Here is a 6,001-nt window from a genome sequence, read left to right as displayed (position 1 = left end):
AAACAATTTTAAATTTTGCTTCACACTAAAGCAGAAATTATTTAAGAACAAACATTACATTTATATAGCACTTTTCATCCTGAAGGACCCCAAACCCTTTTACTACAAATAAATAAGAGAGACTTCCCACTTATCTGACACTTTATATCTTCAGAATACTATAAAAACATTAGCCTTCACAGCTCCATTGTGAAGGTCCCACATCAGAGATACAGAGACTAGAACCGGTTGGGAATTTTCAATGAATTTTTTCATCAGTTTGTCAAAACTGAAACAGGTGCTGGGTTTGACAAATTTCCCAACCTGAAAAATTGTTGCGAAAGTTTTGACATTGTCAAAACATTTTGTTTGGTCATTTTCTAAATGACAAATTCTAGTTTTCCTGTTTGAAACAACTTTTGTTTTGAAATTTAAGCTTAGACTGAAATAATGCTAAAGAAAAAAGGTTGAAATATAAATGAAATGTGTCAAAGTTCTTGAGATGAAACATTTCAATAGAAAAAAAAAAGAGGAATTGGCTTTTCAGTTCACAAATATTTTCGAGATTTCAACTTCTGGTCATGATTTGAGAGTGGAAAATATTCACAGGTCAGGAAAACTGTTTCCCGCCCAGCTCTAATAGAAACTAAGGTAGAGAGTTTAAGTGACTGTCATGGGCCACAGAGGGAGTCATTAGCAGAGCTGGGATTAGTACTCTGGGATTCCTGGCTCTGTATCCCATATTCAGACCATTAGCCCATACAAATGATCTGTAGCTTCATCCACCTCTGGGGCAAAATACTGCATGAATCTGTTTACTATCTCTCAACACTTGGGATTTAGGACAGCAACTAACAGAAGGCATGGCTACACAGTGTTACGCATTATGCACATATGGCATTTATGTGTTGGGCAAAAGACTGCCCAGCTTGACATTGTGAGAACTAGTCAATAACACAGGTGTACAGGCTATTCCAGTGCCGCTACACAGAACATTCAGCAAATGTATATTGGACACTCTTACCTGCACAAATAAAATAAACTCACTAGGTGGCACTATAACCGAAACAATACAAGCTGCAGTATTTTAAGTAAGAAGAGAGAGTGAACACATTCTCACCATATTTTAAGTTGAAATTAAGCCTTTTGGAGGCGGAACTTTCTTCCTATGGGTAGTTAGCCCTATGAGGCTCCAAACTCAGCTGAGCTCTCTAAGTGCTCCCTTAATACAAATAATAATGTTCATGTAACTGGAACATTAGCCTTGGCCAACAACAGTCATAATGCAAACAGGCAGTGTGTAATCTTACAAGCTTTGCTTTGCACATGTGCCTCAGTCTTGACCCACCAACATCTGTGCTATTCTAGTTGTAGTCTTTTCTTCACAGCTGTGGAAGTAATGAAAATCCCAACAAACTCACTTTCACAAGGGTCATTTCCAAATCTTGATTTCCCTTAAGCTTGTTTACTTGCTGAAAGCTTCTGAACTACCAGTTGGATTAGTGCATTCTAAGGGCAGAACAGAACCTAATTCACATCGGAAATATTTAGTCTAATATTTATTTCTTGATCACTAGTCACATCTGCCACCAGAGGCTGCTCAGCAACAGTTCAGCTCAATCCTGTTAGCTTCTTTTGTTACAATCAGAGCAATTGCAGCTTTCAGTGATGATAATAGTATAGCATCAGGACCAGAGGACTAAAAAGGAAGACCCATGCAGAAGGCGTCAGGGGAAGGTGACAGGCACAAAGAATGAAAAGGACAGACTACTGTCTGAGTTTTTAAAAAGAGACCAGTAACCTCCCCATGAAACATTAGTATGTCAGACATTGAGTCCCTACTCCCTGTTCACTTTCTTCCTACCCTTCTGCATGCATCTCCCTTTATGAGCCTTCTCCACTCATTCACTCCCTGCCCTCAATCCTGCTACAATATTATAAGCATTGTGTTAGAATCTACAATGTTTTTCTTAAGTCTTGGTAAGGACAAAAATTGAAATGCAACAGTATCTTTGAAAGCAACAATGTCATAACACAAAGGTCATTGTTTTTTCATGCTAGTAATGACAAACTCCCCCAAGACACATTGCTAATTCTGATGTTGGAAGTGAAAGTTACAATGTTTGTTGCCACTACTATCAGATCATTTACTGGGATGGCCAGCTATCTTCCAAAGCATCATATGCTAAAAGAAACCCCACTTCCACATAACTAGTGGCCAGTGCTAATAAAGATGCATCTGCTACACTCATTGTTCTCAGAACATAGGATTTGTCATATATCACAAGCCCATTTGTCTTGTAAGTTATATATGCTGCTTCCTGCAGCAGTCAAGCAGTGATGCTTCAGAGGAAGGCAATCACTACCCAAAAGAAACCTGTGCTCAAGACCGTGAGCTCTACAGCAAGCTTGACCTAAAAGTTGTGCACTAAACTCACTAGATTCTGCAGCACTCTGGTATGGGAGACTGGAATTGCTGCAGCAGCTTCAGATGGATTTTTAGGGAAGGTTCTTTTTACGGTACTGAAAGCTATGAGAACAGTATTTCTTACGTTTAATTGGATAATAAATTCAGTTTACTGTACTTTTTTTTTTACTGCCCCCAAGTTTTCAGTGTGCTTCAGATTTTGTATGGACAGTCCATAAATGAAGGAAGAAGTTGTCAGGCAGCAACAGTATGATAGAACACCAGTGAAGGCATGGGAACTGGTTTGAGATAAACACATCAGCTTGATGTTTCTGCTAAAATTATAACAGTGAGATAATTATCAACCAGGACACCACTTGATACCTCATTGAAATGAACAAGGGCAGTTCACACTTCTTAGAATATTTTTCGGGCTGCCCATAGACTCAGGCAAATACAGTACATGTTTATGCTGTTCACGTTTGGAAAGTCATCTTTGGAACAATTGAGAAAGAAACTTTAATGTTCTTAAATAAAAGCATAAACTCTAGACCAGGGGTGGGCAAATTTTTTGGGCTGAGGGCCACATCTGGGTATGGAAATTGTGTGGTGGGCCATGAATGCTCACAAAATTGGGGGTTGGGGTGCAGGAGGGGGTGAGGGCTCTGGGGTGGGGCCAGAAATGAGGAGTTCAGGGTGCAGGAGGGTGTTCCAGGCTGGGACCAAGGGGTTCGGAGGGCAGGAGAGGGATCAGGGCTGGAGGTTGGGGCATGGAAGGGGGCTAGGGGTGCAGGCTCCAGGCAGCACTTACCTCAAGCAGCTCCCAGAAACAGCGGCATGTCCCTACTCCGGCTCCTACATGGAGGTGCGGCCAGGCGGCTCTGTGCGCTGCCCTGTCCACAGGCACCGCCCCTGCAGCTCCCATTGGCCACGGTTCCTGGCCAATGGGAGCTGTGGGGGTAGCGCTTGGGCAGGGGCAGCATGCGGAGCCCCTTGGCTGCCCCTACGCATAAGAACCGGAGGGGGGACACGCCGCTGCTTCTGGGAGCTGCGCAGAGTGGGGCAAGCCCCAGACCCTGCTTCCCAGCGGGAGCTCGAGGGACGGATTAAAACATCTGGAGGGCCAGGTGCAGCCCTCGGACTGTAGTTTGCCCACCCCTGCTCTAGATGACAACTGTGCATCTAGGGTGTATTCTGCAGTCAATTTCACAGCCACGGGATTGTACTTAACACCTAACCAACTATGCAATGCTATACATGGGGCAGAGGAGGACATTAATTCCTAACGTGTTGGCAGCTGTTTCTCAGAAACATTAAGTTTCTCATATCTTGTCTAGACTGGGCCATGACTTTACTTGACTGTCCCTTGTTCTTGTATTTCAGAACAAAATAAAGGGGAGAGACTGACCAGCTTCCAAATACAAATGTTCTAATTCTGACTACCCCACTAACTTTTGTCACTGTATTGTTATTTAGGTAACCCACACTTACACAATGTGTCTCTTTATCCCATACTTTGTAAGGGTGGTACATTTCTATCACAGCAGTCCCAATCAGGGGTCAGGAGAACAAAGAGTCCCTGCCTCAGAGGTCCCAGCCCAAATTTATGATAAACTAAAACAAACAGACAGACAAGGATGGGAGAGAGAGAAACAAAGATGGATGAGTTTGTATAAGTTAGTAGTCTTGGGGTACGTCCAGACTACCCGCCGTATCGGTGGGTAGCGATCGATTTATCGGGGATCAATATATCACATCTCGACGAGATGCGATATATCGATCCCCAAATGCGCTCCCCGTCGACTCCGGAACTCCACCGGAGCGAGCGATGGTAGCAGAGTCGACGGGGGAGCCGCAGCTGTCGATCCCGCGCCGTGAGGATGGGAGGTAAGTCGGAATAAGATACCGTAGCTGAAGTCGAGGTATTCCCATAGCTGAAGTTGCGTATCTTACATCGACACCTCCCCCCCCCCAGCGTAGACCAGGCCTAAGTGATCAAATTAGTCTTAAGTGGCCACCATCCTAACCAACGCTAAGTCTAGCTCCAAACAGATAAGGTCTGGTCTTCAGTGCCCATCTCTGTATCTATACATTCATGCTACACAATATCTTTCCTAAAGCTAGGTAACCCAAATGAGGTACAGCAGCACCAGAAAAAAGGGCATACCCTACCTAGATACGTCACTATTGCATATTAGGCTATGTCGATATTTATGGTAGCTTGTAGAGTACATACACTACACACCCACTTAGCACTGGTATATGTAGCAGCATAGACCGTGAGGTGGGTAAAGACCTGCTAGAACCTTAGGGTATGTACCCTACACAGCTCTGTACACACCCAAGCAGCACCTCCCACAACTACACTGCTATTTTTAACAGTGTAGAATCCAGAGGTAAAAGTAAGCCAGTACGTCGTTCTGGTAAGAGCTGGTACACAGACGACCATACTGGCAAGGGGCAGCTTTCCCTGGCAGCGGCTGGAGCCCCTGGCCTTTTAAATTACTGCCAGAGCCCCAGGGCTCCCGGCCGCCGCTACTGTGGGGCTCCAGCAGTGGTTTAAAGGGCCCGGGGTTCCAGCAGCCCCTTTAAATCGCCACCGGGCCGCGCTGAAGGGCTGGCTGGGGGAGTCTTGCCCCAGCCCCGCCCCTTCCACCTAAGGTCCTGCCCATTGAGCACCGCCCCCCGCCTTGCTCAGGCCCCTGGCCGCCCTACATACCTGCAAGTTCCTTAAGTTACTTCCATCCCTGGTAGAATCCCACTGCCTGAAGCTTTCCCTGCCTCAGATAAAGGCGTCTGCCACGGGGAAAGGCTCCAACAGTTCCCTGCTGCCAGAGCCTTTCACTGCAGCATGTAGCTATGCTACCCTATGCATCACGGCTAGAGTAGACAAGGCCTCAGTTAGTCTGTCCCTACCTTACTTGGCTTTTTAAGCTAGTGTGACCCTAGGGACAGAGAGAACCACAGGAGCTCCCAGCACCACAGACAGGGGCACCATTTAGGGGGGTAAGGGAGCTCTTAACGGCAACAGCTTGAGTGTGATGTGATGAGTTCAGAAGCTGGAAGCAGCACAGCATTTGGGGCAGTGAGTTTACAGAATAACAAAAGGCTTGTCATTAAAGTAAATTAAGGATCCTTAGATGATCCTGAAAGCATTGCTAGGCATTCTAGTTAAAAGATAGGAAACAAAGGGCTAGTCTACACTGGCAACGTTAAAGTGCTGCCGCAGCAGTGCTTTAACGTGGCTTGTGTAGTTGCGGCAGAGCACTGGGAGAGAGCTCTTCCAGCGCTCTAAAAAAAAAAAAACTCCACACCACCTCCATGAGGGGCTTAGCTCCCAGCGCTGGTGCACTGCCTACACTGGCTTTACAGCGCTGAAACTTGCTACGCTTAGGGGGGTGTTTTTTCACACCCTGAGAGAGAAAGTTGCAGCACTGTAAAGTGCCAGTGTAGACAAGCCCAAAGAGTAGGAATAAATGGTGAGAATGGAGAGAGGTAAATAGTTGTCCCCCAGGGGTCTGTACTGGGACCAGTCCTATTCAACATATTCATAAATAATCTGGAAAAAGGGGTAAACAGTGAAGTGGCAAAATTTGCAGATGATACAAAATTACG

The sequence above is a fragment of the Terrapene carolina genome, unplaced genomic scaffold, assembly GCF_002925995.2.
Source record: "Terrapene carolina triunguis isolate 2854851 unplaced genomic scaffold, T_m_triunguis-2.0 Scaffold66, whole genome shotgun sequence".
Classification (NCBI taxonomy): Eukaryota; Metazoa; Chordata; order Testudines; family Emydidae; genus Terrapene; species Terrapene triunguis.
This window is presented reverse-complemented; position numbering follows the sequence as displayed.